This window comes from Arvicanthis niloticus, chromosome 1, assembly GCF_011762505.2.
Source record: "Arvicanthis niloticus isolate mArvNil1 chromosome 1, mArvNil1.pat.X, whole genome shotgun sequence".
NCBI lineage: Eukaryota > Metazoa > Chordata > Mammalia > Rodentia > Muridae > Arvicanthis > Arvicanthis niloticus.
In genome coordinates this window covers 53,106,500-53,122,459 of record NC_047658.1, presented here as the reverse complement: position 1 = coordinate 53,122,459, position 15,960 = coordinate 53,106,500, and the positions used below count along the sequence as shown (strand labels likewise).

The following is a 15,960-nucleotide window of genomic DNA, read 5'->3' as shown; positions in this document are numbered from 1 at the left end:
GATTTTGATACATTTTTTATTTAACAAGATACCTATATCTTTGACATTTAAAATTTACTACAATAAGGGATAACCAACTTCAAGCATCACAGTTACTAACCATAAAGAACTCTGTTTAAGCATGTTATCTTCACAAAGAAAAAATAAAATTTTTTTTTTAAAGATTTATTTTATATATTTGAGTGCTCTATCTGCATGTGCACCTGCATGCCAGAAGAGGGCATCAGATCCCATTACAGATGGTTGTGAGCCACCATGTGGTTGCTGGGAATTCAACTCAGGACCTCTGGAAGAGCAGCCAGTGCTCTTAACCACTGAGCCATCTCTCCAGCCCAAAAAAATAAATCTTGAAAAAAAAAAAGGAAACCCTACTGGGTTTCGTGACATACTCCAAGTTCTTACAATCCCATGTAGAAGCTGATGAAACTAAATTTCAACCAGGGGCAGGGTTTACCTCATGGCCATGTTCCGCTGCAACCTCTGATAAATCTGTTAAAAAAAACAAAACAAAAACATTTAAAAACATTTTTTTTTAAATGTGTGAGTATCTGTATGTTTGAGATAGGGTTTTATTGGGGTGGGGGGGGAGGTTTACAACTTGGTATTTAGATCAGGCTAGCCTTGAACTCCATGCTCAATATAGAAAAGTATCTTTAAACACTGAGACCACTGTGACACAATCCCTGATACTGAGCAGATAAACCAAACTCCATCAGCATCTGTTCCTGTCCAGCTTTACCTGCTTCACTGTGTAACTCCTGACTGAGTGAGCGCACAGGTGTTGGCTCCCCACCCTAGCAAAGGGGAGAGAGTCTGTAAAGCTTCACAGGGCGGAGGGTGGGAAGCATTTAGTAGTCAAACTATCCAGCACATATAACAGCAGATAGAATGAACAGGTAGTTAGGAACACGGGCTATAAAACAGCATTGACTTCTGTCAAAACTAAATAGCTTTTACTTACAGAATTACTTTTCTTGTTTTGGTTTTTGCTGTTGGTAGCGGCTATTGGGTTTTGGTTTTTCGAGCCCAAGATGACCTTGCACTTATGGTAATCCTTCTACTTTAGCTTCCCTAATGCTGGGATTACATTCATGAGGCATGATGAATGGCAAAAAAAGTATTATGTTTAATGATTGGCTCCTGGGGCTGGTGTGATGGCTCAGCAGGTAAGGGTACTTGGTAGCAAACCTGAGGACATGAGTTCATTCCCCAAACTCGACATGAAGGAAGGAGAGACTCTGCAAGTTGTCTTTGAACTTCATATGTGTACCACAGCACATAAACCCCCTCTTCACTCTTCATCTCATAAGTGCACGCACAGCACACGAATGATGTAATCACTTATGTACATGTAATAAAATATTTCTGAAGCTTGTACTTGGGCTTCAGTACAAAAGAGAAGCAGTTTACGGGCAGCTGAACAGTCTCAGCTTCTCACCCTCACATCTGGTATAGCTGTCACCCTACATGACACACACAATTTACTGTGATGCTGTATTGTGTAAATGGCAGTACACTTTTTAGATTCTCAAAACCTGCACTATAGAAACATGTTCTCAACTTTCTAACCTGCCTGTCTGAGCTCCACACACCTTCCTGTCACTAGTGGAGACTGCATCCACTCAGCCTTTCCCACCTTCCTCATCTATGAGTTGACTCCACCCACTTCCTGTAGGAAGACTGTAGGACATAGGTAATGGCTGTTGGTAGATAAGTAGGTCTTGAATTTATTTTGCAAACAAGACCTGTTCTATCTACCTTTTCATGTAGGAGGCTAAAGGCAGAGTCAGCTTGACTTCAAGGACTCTATTGTCTTAGTCTCCAGAAGAATGTGACTAAATCCACCACTTAAAACTTTATTGTATTTTAACTGTGTATGCCTATAATCCCAGAATTTAGAAGGCAGAGGCAGGAAGATCAAGGGTTCAAGGTCATCCTCTGCTACATAGTAAGTCTGAAGCCATCCTGGGCTATACGAGACCCCCATCTAAAGAAACTAAACTAGAAATTAGGCATGCTGGCTCAACCCTGTAATCTAGGCACTTAGCAGGCTGAAGCAGGAGGACTGTCACAAGTCTAAGGCTGTCAGGACAACAAAATGAGACCCTGGTCTTAAATCACCATTCTTAAAATGCCTGGATGTTACAGACAAGATCTTTAAGAGGTACGAAAGCTGAAGACATACTTCTCTCACTGCCAATGGTTGACAGAGCTAAACGGAAGCTTTTCTGTCGGTATCTGCCATTAGCAAGGAGAGTACCCATGACTTGGCAACACTGCCACTCAAAAGAGCCGCTGCTGCATGGCTCTTGTCAGTTCACTGTGTGCCACCACATCACTGTTTTCTGCTGATACCAATCCTGGAATAAATGAGGCTCGACTCTCTGTTGGACTGACTTCCCTTCCTTTTATCTGACTCCAATAGAACATGGTTTCTTGTGTTTTCACTTACTCAAATTTGGTAGAACTAACCCATCATTTGTTTACAAATTACTTTTCCATAAGCCAGCCAGCATTTTGTCACCTACCATGTCCCTGCACACGGCAAACATTAATCTGAAGGGGAGAGAAGCAGCAAGAGCGAAATGAGAAGAAAAAACAAGGACAGCACGCTGGGGAAAGTGTCAGATGTTCCATACTGCCTTTTTACCATGTTCACTGTATCAGCCATCAACCAGGTGATTCTAACACCTAGAGTGGCAACTCCTCCTTTCTGTCCTCCTAATGGCTGTGTGGCTCAGAGTCACCTCTGAGGAGCATGGCTAACTTCCACCTCTCTCAAGCAGTAATGCACACTGCACACTCACCGTTTACAGAACACTCAAGGGTTGATATTGCGACCACTGGCTTGTGTCTTCTCCATTTGAATTACACACGTCTAAGGCATGGTGGTGGCTGCATAATCTCTGAATGATCCGAGCACGGAAACAACTGCTCTCTGCTTTCAGATAATACAGATTTCTGAAAAGAGAAATGAGACATCAACTTATCCTACAAATCAAAGGAAAGCTTTTTCATTAGAAATCAAAGCAGCTGTCCAGGAATGCTCTTGGGGCTGTGGGATGAGGCTAAGTTCTCTTCTGTCCTAATACACCTACGGGTCTGACACAGTCCACCAGTAATTGTGGTGACATCTAATCTGTGCAGAGAATGAATATGGAAGGACCAAAGGTGGTAGTGTTGGATGTGGTGTCATTCGCTCCCCCATTAGTACAAGAGAGCTCTGACACATTTAACACTTGGTGTAGCACTGACTATTCCTAAGACAGCCCAAAGACCTATGATATGTCATTTAAAAAGCTCTGATTCATAAATTTGGTTCATAATCCTTGGTCCAGACTAGAATGTGTAAATATCCTGCTAACCCATTAAGTTTAACCACCCACCTGATATTTTAAGCATGTCTTAGTTTGGTTTTTATTGCTGTGAAAAGACACCATGACTAAGGCAACTCTTATAAGGGACAACATTTAACTGGGGCTGGCTTATAGTCTCAGAGGTTTAGTCCATTATCATCAAGGCCAGAAGCATGGCAGTGTGCAGGCAGACATGGTGCTAGAGGAGCCAAGAGTTCTACACCTTGATTCACCGGCAGCAGAAGGAGGCATCACTTGAGCATAGGAGACATCATAGCCTGCCCCCACAGTGACATACTTCATCCAACAAGGCCATACCAACTCTAACAAGGCCACACCTCCAAAAAAGTGCCACTCCCTATGGTCTAAGCATTCAAACACCTATACCTGTTCAACCCACCTCAAGATACAATATAACAGTACTGGCTATTTTTAGTTTATTGTAGATGGCACAAAGTCCTGGTGCTCATATATAAGCACTGGGGAAACCAGGGCTGCTAACTAGGACTGGGTTGTCTCTTAAAAGGAAGAGATGCATAACCTATTCTCTGCCCACAAGGCTGAGAATGGATGTTGTTAAAAGCCTGGTGACCTCTGTGCTATCTGTAAGGCCAGGCCACACCTGCCTCCATCCCTTAGAAACACAACTGGAGATGGTTTATTAGTGTAACGACCTTTGCACTATCTGTATGACTGAGATCACACACAGATCTTCTCAGAGATCTTCTCCAAGACCTTCAAGGTAATACCTGTGGTCTATACACAATCCATCTTTATGGTGGATTCTATATCCACCATAAAGAAGTGACACATACTTTGAAAAGAGTTTCAATGTAATTATGCCCTATTGTGCACACGAAATTATGGTACACAAGGAAACATTTTTCAAATTGTACCATATAAAATATACCTAAAATAAACCACCAGGTCAGACTCTAGAATTTTGAACAATGCTTACTACTAAGTTATATCAACTGGCCTTCCCTCTTGCCTCACGGGGGTCAACATGACATTGCTGGCCACAGTGTTTGCAGATCCCCAGTTTATAAACTAAGATTTTTTTTTTTTTTTTTTTTTTTTTTTTTTTTTTTTTTTTTTTTTTTTTTTTTTTAGAGGAAATTACACCCTGTAGAGGTAATAACAAACTTGTAAAATCATAGCTATTTCCTGGATTACTTCTTAAATGTGAAGTACTTTTAAAAATCATTTTATAGGCTCCCTCACAAAGTGACATAAAACAATTAGAGTAACTCAGTACTTAGTAACAGTCCCTCTCAATAAATGACCAGATTTAAATATTCCCTGAGGGCAGAAACCAAGCAGAAGCACTTGTCATTACTGAAAGAGAATCTTTTCTAACAAGGCAGTGGATAGTCAAAATTTTCATAGTGGGATTCCTTAACTACACAGATTTCTACTTAAGAGTTCATGGGTTCTTCCCTCCTCCCCAACTTTGATACTGAGAATCAAACTCAGGGCTTTGTCCACACAAGGTACCCGCCATACCAGAGCTACACCCCAGCCCAATATGAGAAAATTTAAACATCATTTACCTACTTGTATAACAACTCCAGTCAGTAATGGGCATGTGTTTTTGAATACTTACCCATCAACTCAAAACTCATGGGCATTCTAAACAGAAAAGGGAAATGGATGCAGAACAGCACCAGCCTGCAGGTTCCTGGCAGGAGGAGAGACACAGACCAAGAGAATGAGGAGATGTGGAAACTGCCTTAGTGTAGCTCCATGTCCCAGTGCAATGAACTGGCAAGTCTGGAGAAGTAGGTCTGAGGCAGTTACTTAAGACAACAAAAGCCATGAAGGCTGGGCTACAGCTGGTCCTACACTTGTCTAGCATGTTTGAGGCCCTGGTATCAACTCTTAGCAGGAGTGGCAGGCAACAGGATTTCTAAAGGAAATACAAAACGTAAGCTCATTTGTATTCTTATGTCTACAATTATACAGCTTTTAGAGGTGTAATGTGTATTTATGTTGTGTATTGCATTTTCGGGTGACACTTCTGCTCATGTCACAATTGCAACAGTGACCATTTGCCTACAAAACAAAAAGTTATTTTTGGATAAAGCCACTTAAACCCAGAGCCTGGTGCACGCTAACTGAACACTCCAGCACTGTCCTACATCCCCAGCTGTTATACCCTTTATTTGGGGACAAGGTCTCTCTCAGTTATCCAGTTCTTGAACTGCCATCCTCCCGATATGACTTCCCAGGAACCCTGGATTTCAGGTCTGTATTAGTGCTTGGCTAGAAAGCACTTATGCCTAAAATATGCTTCCTACGGGAGCCTCTGAAAGCCTTCCAAAGTTAGGTTAAAACATTTTTCATCAAAACAAAACATGACATTATTTGTCCTTCCCCCTCTTCAGTGACGCACAGCAGAGTTTTACCCAGAATCCACATAATATGTGGAGACACTGATCACTGTCAAAACTACTAGAGTTTGTGTTTCTTTATTCTTGTCCTTAAAACACGTATCAGATTTCATTTTCTTCTTTTCTTGTTTTGTGTATGTGTGGTGTGTGTGTGTGTGTGTGTGTGTGTGTGTGAGAGAGAGAGAGAGAGAGAGAGAGAGAGAGAGAGAGAGAGAGAGAGAGAGAGAAATGGTTTCTCTGTGTAGCCTTGGCTGTCCTGTAACTCACTCTGTAGACCAGGCTAGCCTGAAACTCACAGGATCCACCTGCCTCTGCCTCCCAAGTGCTGGGATTAAAGGCATGGGTCACCATCACCTGGCTAGCTTTCGTTTTCAAATAGCTCAAATATTAATAGCCTACAAATGTTCTTTTGAGCTCTCAATAATTTTAAGGGTATCTTGACACCAAAAATTTTGAAATTTGTTTACGAGTAGTAAACAAATCCCCCACAGTGAACACCTAACTGAATGAGTTCCTTATTACTAAGGTCTTTTGTACATGATGCCAACAATGTTTCTGTGTTTGCTAATATACAGTTAGTTTTTTTGGACCTCTTAGGCTCCCTTCCTTGACCGGTTTCCATTGTCCTACATGTTTCCATTGTAGTATAAGAAATCTAACAGCAATATAACAGGGCACACTTGAGCTGATAGCACTAATAATGCAGGGCACACTTAAAGCTGCATAAGCACCAGATGTCATATTGTCTAAAAAGAGAGAGAGGTTTGATTACAGTGAATTTTACAGTATCTTTCCTCAACCTGTAGGCAATTTACAAATTCTTTATAGTGAATTTCCCATAAATAGTCTAGGGCAAAGTTCTACAGATTATTACAACAAAGCCATAGTGAAAGCTCAAATAAGGATTCAGCTACAAGCTTTCTAGGGGGAGCTCAGATCTTGCTGAAGATCCCCAGGGTTTTCTATGCAATAACAGGTAATAGATAATGACGATTCCCCTCTGTGCATTGTCTACACAGTATACTGGAAACGGCAGACTTGACACACGCCTCTCCATCTAGAGCAGCGCTTCTCAGCCTTCCCAATGCTGTGACCTTTTAATTTCCTCGTGTTATGGTGACCCCAACATACACTTATTTTTGTTGCTACTTCATGACTGTAATTTTGCTAGTGTTATGAATCGTAATGTAAATATCTGTGTTTTCCAAATGGTCTTAGGTGACCCCTGTGAAAGGGTCATTTGACCCCAAAGGGGTCGGTTGAGAACCACTGATCTATAGGTTCAAACCTATAGATGTAGATGACTAACAAATGACTTTCCTTTGGTGGACTCATACCTTATCTAAACTTTTATATACACACACATACACATAAATTTGTATGTGTGTGGTACCCAAGGAGGCCAGAATAGTGTGTTGGACTCCCTGGGTCTGGCGGTACGGGTGATTTGTGAGCAATATGATGTAGGTGCTAGGAATCAAATTCTGATCCTCTGAAAGTGCCACAAATGCTCTTAACCACTAAGCCATCAAGCTGGTGTCTAAATGTACCTCACAATTGTCTTCACTCCTTTAAGTCTCCTACACATCCACCCACCTCATCAGAAAGCAATTTTAAAACAATTTGCATAGACTCCTTTCTACAAGAAATCTACGTGACTTTAGTCATGACTCTGTCCTTAACAAACCATGTGACTTTCCACCGTCTCCTTACTGCTCTTCAGTTGAAGTGAAAATGAGATGCATCATCAAGACGGCTTTGTTTCATTTCTAACATTAAATGACTTCGCTGACATATTCAAAAAACTTAAAAATCACTCACTGCGTGTGCATGTGCGCACGCGTGCTAAAATAACTGCAACAGGTGATTCCCCAAGCAAGAGTTATCGATTCGGAAAACCTGGATTTATAGAGGCAATATTCAACAGCTCTGTGCATGTAAATATGTATGTAAGTATGCATGTATGTACGTGCGTATGCATGTGTGTGTGCTTAATTTAACTTCCGTCTGTGTGACTGCGTATTTCTTCTTCCATATCTATCCACCATTCCGTGGGCTAGCAACCCTCTTTTAAAAAGATGGAGAAAACCAAGCACAGAGGACGATCGATACCCGGGTAGCTTACCCATCTCTTCTCCCATTCCTGGGACGCCTGCCACGTCAGCTACATACCGGGACACCATAGTCACCCGCCGCACAAGGTGGCCAAATACTGTCCCAACTTTGAGAGACAAAAGCCGCCAGCCTCAGGTGTCAGGCTCTCGGTCGCTATTTCTCCTTCCGGTGAAAAAAACGAGTCTACTTCCGTTTTCTTGGCGGTAGGGAGGAAGTTCCGCCTCAGGCAGCAGCGCTGCGCAACAGGGCTTGTGCGCATGCTCAGGGGGCGTCTTATGCTGCTCTGATGCTTAGCGCCTTGCGCCTTGTCGACCGGGTCCTTGGAGCCTCCCAGACCAGCTTGAGGTTCCTGGGTGGGTGTGGAGAGCGGCTCCGTGGTTTGAGTTTGCGGTTCTTTGCTCCCTTGGCAGGCATCATCCTGGGGACTGAAGTCCGCCGCCTCGGCCCTGCGACACTCCTCTGTGACCGTGTGCCACCCAGCCCTGGCTCTTAAGCTTCTTAGTGTTCTTCAGTGTTGCTACCCTGCTTATATAGAGCACAGTCCGCATTACACCTCAGTAGCCTCCTTTACTCCCGTTGGTTGTAAGTCCATGAATATTCATCAAGAAAAGGAAGGAGAGCTTCCTAACCTTGGTCAGGGACCTGGTACTTCTGGGGTCTAGGAAGATAAGTAAAATAATTTTTTGATTAATTTCCTGGGGGGCAGGGCTCATATGTTGAGAGACTAAAATAACAGACATTTGACATTTGCGTCTTGGTAGAGTTAGGCTTCCTCTGTCATTTTGAATAGATATCTTTGCCTTTCTTAGTTTCTGGTGATCACTAAAAGTCATGTGTGTGCTTTGAGTTGAAGCAGCATTGCTCTACTCTTGTCAAACGCTGTTCTTATTTCTGCTTGTTTCCGTGTTTTATAAGAACATCCATTCTGTTGGATTTAAAAGCCCAGCTTGTTCCTATTTACTGAGCATGCGACCTTATTTCCAAGTTCACATTGTGAGGTTGCAGGAAAGGCATAAGATTTCAGGGGTGCCACTTACTGACCACCCCAGTAAGCTGTCAGAGCTCTCCAGGAATGTGCAAACCAAAAGCTGGCCTTAAACAGCCTCAGAGCAATGGGTTCAAACAAAGTTCATTTTGATGCTAGGATTTTGAGGCCAGAATTTGAAGCAAAAAGAACAAAATAAGAAAACAGGAATTGATCTGCAAACATAGCTGTAAAGAAAGGATTTTATATGCAATCGAGACATACAAGGGTTTTAGATTCCATATACAAAATAAGAAGCAAAATTTTGAGCCAAATCCCCTTAATTTCTCTTACTCATTTAAGATGTAACTTTCCTGGGCATGGTAGCACACTACTTTAATACCAGTCCTCAGGAGGCAGAGGCAGATCTCTGTGAGTTCAAAGCCAGACTGGTCTACATGGAGAGTTCCAAGCCAGCCAGAGCTACACAGTGGGAAGAAGAAAGGAGGGAGGGCGGGCCAGGGCTACACAGTGAGACACCATTACACTCACTTTCCAGTTAGAAACCCAGTTAGAACTGTGAAAGCCACAGCACTGGGGCACCTGGGTACTGAGGTTTAGCACCATGAGGGAAACGTGGAACCATTGCGGAAGCACAGGACCACATTCGGGTAGACTGATGGGAATCTAAGTGGGCTGCTTTGATTGAACCATGTAAAACAGCGGAAACTATGCTGAGCTAAAGCCACTGGAACAGTCAGAAATCCTCTTTCTGTGGATCTCTTAATGCACACCCTGATGATCAGGTGTCTGTGGGGCTACCACCGTCACAGTGTTAGGTGTCCCTTCCTTTTCTGTGATTCAAGTGAGAGTGTTACAACTTTTGCTGGTCTGGTATGTATGAAAAGATCTCAGGTCTCTGGCATGGTTTTAGTACAGATGTATACCCATGTATAGCCAATCTATTTTGGTAAGTTCACAGACAGTACATTTTTACTTACATGAATAAGTTATTTATTAGCCTGTACCTCATGGTTCATGCTGGACACATGGTGGTATTTACCTATACCCAAAAGATGCAGAGTCAGGGCCTGGGGGATGGCTGTCAGTAAAGAGATCAGTTTCCTTTGTTTCTTTAAAATGTATTCTTTATGTATTTAGTTGCTATATCTGCGGTTCATATGGGACCTATGGTTTATCTGTCTTTTTTGTAAATCATGCCTTATGTGAGTTTCCTCTTATCCTATGCAATGCATTCCGGTTGTTTATCACCTGCTCCATGAGGTCAGCACAACCATGTGCCCTCAGGTTCTTCGCCCATCACAGCTCATAGCTGGGTTTTCAGTCCTTTCCATTTTCGGTTTCCATTTCCAGGAGCGGATTACTAACATAAATAGATCAGTAACTAACTGGCTAACAACACCCCAGCTGTCTCCTCGGCCACCAGGGCTCATTCCTCCCTCTCTCTCCAGAGCCCACTCAGCTTTCAGCACAGCTGCCCTGCTCTCATCCCACCCACGCGGCTCTGTAGATCTCAGGGTGAAGCTAACACCGTTCAAACCCAAATTCAAGCCTGTCCCTAAGCTGCCCTGGTGTAGTGTTAACAGAACACATCCACTAGTGGATACTGTCGAAGAAGACACAGCAAGACACTGTGTTGGGCCCTGCCATCTCTCTCCATGCCTTGTTAAACATTTTTATCTTCCCTAACATAACTGGTGGTTTTAGTTGTTGTTGCTTTGTTTATTTTTTGTTTTGTTTTGAGACAAGGTGTCATGGAGCCAGTTAAGCTGGACTTAACTCCTGATTGTCCCACCTCTGTCATCGCCCAGGTTTTAGTATGGTAGGCATGTGCCAGCAGCCTAGCTTTAAGAACTGTTGGACAATGGCTTTCACACCTTCCGACTTGTTCCATGGGATGAGTTATAGCCCAGCAAGACACCAGAACAGTGTGACTTTATCATGCTATCCAGAATGGCATGCAACCTAAAACTTAACAAATTATTCATTCCTGAAACTATCCACATAATTCTTGTAGACAGAGCTACCTGCAGAAACACTATAGATGAAAAAGGGTTAGTGCTCACCCCTAAGCACCAAGGGAAAAGATTTAAAATGTGTTTTTATATTTTGAGATATTTTTGTTTTGTTTTGAATTGTTTGTTTGTTTTTGAGACAGAGTCAACTTCTATAACCCAAGCTGACCAACCTATAACTCAACCTATAACCTTACCAAACTTGCAGTGATCCTCCTGCCTCAGCCTCCCACGCACTGGGCAAAGGCCCCCTAAACTAAGGAATCACCCTGCTCCCCTCCCCCCATAAAGAAATTCAACTCAAGTTAAACTTTCTATTCTGAAATAACCCCAGGTGTCTATCCAAACGGCAGTTCTCATAAAAACCACAAAATTTCCTCGCCCCATTCCCCTCTCATTGCCTATAAAAGCCCACAGCTGGTCTCCAGGGGTTCCCCCCCCCCACACCTCCCAGCACTCAGAGAGGCCTCTGCCCTTCATTGTTCTGATAAAGGACAATCTGCCTCTGTGAGGTCAGTCTCCTCCTCTGTCTTTTATTTTCGAGCTACCTTGATCGATCACAATCTAACACCAGGTATATCTTGTATTTTAATATGTTAATGTGAGGTATTGAAAGGACACAAGAACCCTAAGTATTATGTGGACACCAAGATTTCTGAGGTAACTAAGTATTGGCTAAACCTGGGATCACACTGATGTATGGCATGAGAGAGCACGTGGAGTTAAATTCTGCAGCTGTGTTCTTGCTTGGCTGTGGTCATCAGGAGTGGCTGCTGTGTTGAGGGGGAAGGGGGAGAGGAAGGAAGGGGAAGGGGTAGGGGGAGGGGAGGACTGGTAGAACCCAAGCCCTCTGTTTGTAGTTACAGCACCAGCACGGAGATCTTCTCTTCCAGGTGCATGCATCCTCAAAAAGGGGAAAGAAAAATCTCAAACAAAGCAGCCAGGTGAAGCAGCTTCCTAACCAGCTGGGCCTTCCATCACTAGAACAACAGCAGCTGAGTGACCATTAGGACTTGCAGAGCACAGTGTGCCTACTAATGACTGCATTCTTCTTCTTGAGTGGTCATATCCCTCTGTGAACTCTCACAAAGAGCTGACACCTTGTCCCCAGTAATCTTTCTGATTGTGCATGAGTGAACATGCCTGGCCACAGGTGCTATGGTGACCGCTGAAGGCCAAGTTTTTGGCTTAAAGCAAAAACTCTTTCCTCAGCACTGTTCCTTGAGCAGAGGCTGCTGAATTTGAGAAGATGGATTTACAGGAAGAGCAGTATGTTAGGACAGAAGGCTAGGTACTAGGAAGACATGATTGCTCTGTAGACACTAAATATTTTCCTCAATGCGTACTCCCTAGCATCCAGGATAACGTCAACTCACCTCTCCAGAATTCCACACCCTGCCTCACGTTTTCCCTGAAGAAAGCAACTGGACACTGATGCCATGCCCTCAGCCTCCCTCCACCCTTGTTGCTCTGTTTTCCTGAATCCTGCCCCCACATTCTTCCCTCCAGAGTGTGTGTGTGTGTGTGTGTGTGTGTGTAGGTGTAGGTATAGGCTGGGATTTGTATCCATCTGTGAAGTACAATCCACCTTTTAGCCACTCAGGGAGTGACCCTGCCATGCTCCTTCTCTCCTGGCAAGCATCCAAACATTGAGCTACAACCCAAGTCCCCCAGATCGGCTTTCTTACCTTTATTTCATACTGGGATCGCTCTTCAAATGTCTGGGGGACACCATTTATATTTAAAACCAAGGAAATGCATAGAGTATGAGTTGCCTTGCATGGGACTTGTCTGCTGGCCAGGAAGGTGGCACAGAAGATGGCTGAGAATAGTCTATATTTAGAAAGGCTGTGTGCTCTCTGGCTCTCCCCACTCCATCCCTACAGAAAAAAAGAGAAAGAAATTGTAGGTGAGGGCTTGGGAAATGGCTGTGTTGGTGAAGTGCTTGCAAAGCAAACATGAAGGACTGATTTCGATATCCAGAACCTACCCTAATCAGCAAAGTCCAGGCCAGTGGGACTGACTATACTAAGAGGCTACTAAGCAGAGTAAATTTAACACACACACACACAGACACACAGAGACAGACAGAGATAGACAGAGAAACAGAGACAGAGAGATATAGAAAGATACACTATACACACATACACACTATGCATTATACAAATTCTTACAAGATTTTGTAAAGCTAAAAGGAAGAGCCTAAAATCTTCTATAGAAGGAAAATTAAGTTTGCCTAAAAAGATGGAAACTGGATTGCCTTCTGTTTCATTTTCAGGGGAGGAAAGTGTGTGAGAAGACACTGAAGCAACATCTCCAAAGGCAAGAAGAAAAATCTGTGTCTTTCCCCTGATGTTGAGGCTTAACCCTAGAATAATTAGACATTACTATCAGTTCTTTAAGGATATATTCTGGAGAGAACTGAATGTGTAAACTAGTAAAAAGGATCTGACCTAGAAAATACAATGCAGCAAGTGTTTAAAATAATGTTTCCATATTCAACAAAGTGCCAGGGGGTTAAAGAGATGGCTGGAAAATAAGATTTAGATGCTGGATGACCGTCTCAAACATGTATTAGCTAGATGCTTTATTCTGTCAGAGGTTATTAGACACATCAAGGAAATAGAGTTTCAGTAAGTACATGATATTTGAAATATGTAAATTAAAATCCAACCTAATTTTTAAAACTGCTAGGGCGTAAGCAAAGCCTTGGCCTGACCTTTCCTCTGGAAGCAGTCCTCCTGTACTGCTGGTGAGGATTTTGTTTACATTCCTCATTGTAAAGATGTAGCATTGACACAATGTTGGACAAAACGACAGAACAGATTAGCAGTCCCAGGAACAAACTCATTCCCATGGACACTTGATGTAACCACAGAGATGCTGGAGACCAGTAAGAAAGTTGTTTAAGGAATAGACCTGGATCAACTCCTTGTCAAATGACAGAGAAAAAAATAAACAGAGTCCCCATCTCCTATCACATATAATTCTATATGAAAATTAAATTAAGACTTTCAGGGCTGTGGGAATGGCTCCAGAAGGAAAAACACTTGCTGCACTAGCCTGAAAACCTTCATTCAGTTCCCCATGGTAGCATGTATCTGTAATCCTAGCATTCCAACCTCCAGATAACAGGCATAGATCAGAGAATCTCTGACCTCGGATGAGTCGTGGTGCATGCACGTGCACACACTTTTAGAAAAGAAAGAAAGAAAAGAAAAACCTTACCCAGAGACATTATTAAATAAAATATAAATTCTGACTAGGACAAAAAAGACTGGTAAATTTTTCTATTAAAATTAATTCAATAAGCAGCATCATAATGAGATATTTGTAATACATATAACTAAAGACATATAACTAAAATCACCAAAAAGATAAGAAAAACCAAGTAGTATAATTCACCTGATACAAGATGTGATCAGTTGTAGGATATACCACAGGGGACCTGAACAAAGGTTTAACCAGAAGGCACTTGGTTAAATGGAAATATTTGTCTTATCACTTCCTTTAAGACAACTCATTGGGACATTCAAGAATTTCTCTTTATAGTCTCCTCCCTCCCATCATTTAGCTCACTTCCATTGAAGATGTTTTATTAAAATTGTTATTTAAATTTTTAAAATTGCATTTATTTGTTTGTTTATTTTTATGCAGGGTCTCTCTATGTTGTCCTGGCTGTCTTGGAACTCACTGTGTAAACCTGGCTGGCCTTGAATTCATAGAGATCCTCTTGATTCTGCCTCTGCTAGCATTAAAGGCATATACCGCAACACCCCAATACATGTATTTATTTGTTTGTTTGTTTCAGAATTTATTTGGGGGGGGGGGATTGAGACAGGGTTTCTCTGTATAGCCTTGGCTGTCCTGGAACTCACTCGGTAGACCAGGCTGTCCTCGAACTCAGAAATCCATCTGCCTCTGCCTCCCAAGTGCTGGGATTAAGGGCATGCGCCACCACCGCCCGGCCAGAATTTATTTTTATTTTATGTACATTGGTGTTTTTTCTACATGTATGTCAGTGTGAGAGTGTTGGATCCCCTGGAACTAGAGTTATATATGGATGCTGAGAATTGAACCTGGGCTGTCTGGAAGAGCAGCCACTGATCTTAACCACTGAACCATCTCTTCAGCCCTCATTTATTTGTTTATTATGTATTCATACAGGTAGAGCACACTCATGTCTTGGTACAAGTGTTGTGATCATGAGAACTTTTAGAAGCTGACTTTCTCTTTCTACCATTGGGTTTCAGCAATCAAAGTCAGGCTCTCAGGCTGGGCAACAAGTGCCTTTACCCGCTGAGCCCTTTTGCAAGCCCTATAAATGTATGTTTTATAGATGGAAATGGATCCTGTTATTTTAGCCCACTCAGAGTTCATTCAGCAAACACTCATCAAGACGGCCTATACATGATCCCAATATGTGCAGATAACATGCTACCCCAACTCCCCATGCCCCAACACACACACTGGAATGTTTGGGAATGGTTGCAATGGTCGCAAGCCTCTACAATTGAGGCACACTCAGAGCAGGAGGAGATGGCAAGGCTTCTTCCGATAACTACACAGTCCATGCTGAACTTAGGCAGATGAATGACAACCAAACTAAGCAGAAACAAAGATTTGAAGAGGAACAAAGATCTCAGAAGTCCAGAAAAACAGTCGATGGAGGGCACTTCCACCGGAGAACCATGAGCTATGGGGATCCAGCTACAAAAATGGGGAGAGTGCCAAGTGATGTGTGCTGCAGACCTTCTAGACCAGAAAGCTTCTATGGTGGGAAACCATTACCTTTCTAAGCATGGGGTCAGCGGTTGTGTGAGCAATCTCATTGTGTAGAAAGAACTCTGGGTGTTGATGCAGGAAGTAGACTGGGGCTTATTCTATTCTATTTTATTTTGCTTTGTTTTTGTGACAGAGACCCATAGCCCAGACAACTCTAGAACTCAAGATCTTCCTCCCTTTGCCTCCCAAGCACTGGGAGTATTGGAGTCTGCCACTAATCCCAGCTAGGTTGATTCTTTTGTTGTGTGTTGTATTTAGTATTAGCTGGCCTGAAACTCTCTACATTGACCAGGTTGACCTTGAAATCACGG

General features: G+C 42.7%; 1 long non-coding RNA gene and 1 other non-coding gene across 2 annotated transcripts; both read right to left on the bottom strand.

Moving 5' to 3' along the window:
- On the bottom strand, positions 1–8,318 carry LOC117698282 (uncharacterized). The gene is made up of 3 exons (XR_004605030.2): positions 7,875–8,318; positions 2,808–2,961; positions 1–489 (listed from the first exon to the last, which is right to left on the bottom strand). It is a non-coding gene; the product is annotated as an uncharacterized LOC117698282 (long non-coding RNA).
- LOC117701433 (small Cajal body-specific RNA 15) lies at positions 1,699–1,825 on the bottom strand. Its single transcript, XR_004605730.1, has one exon.
- Positions 8,319–15,960: the final 7,642 nt, after the last annotated feature.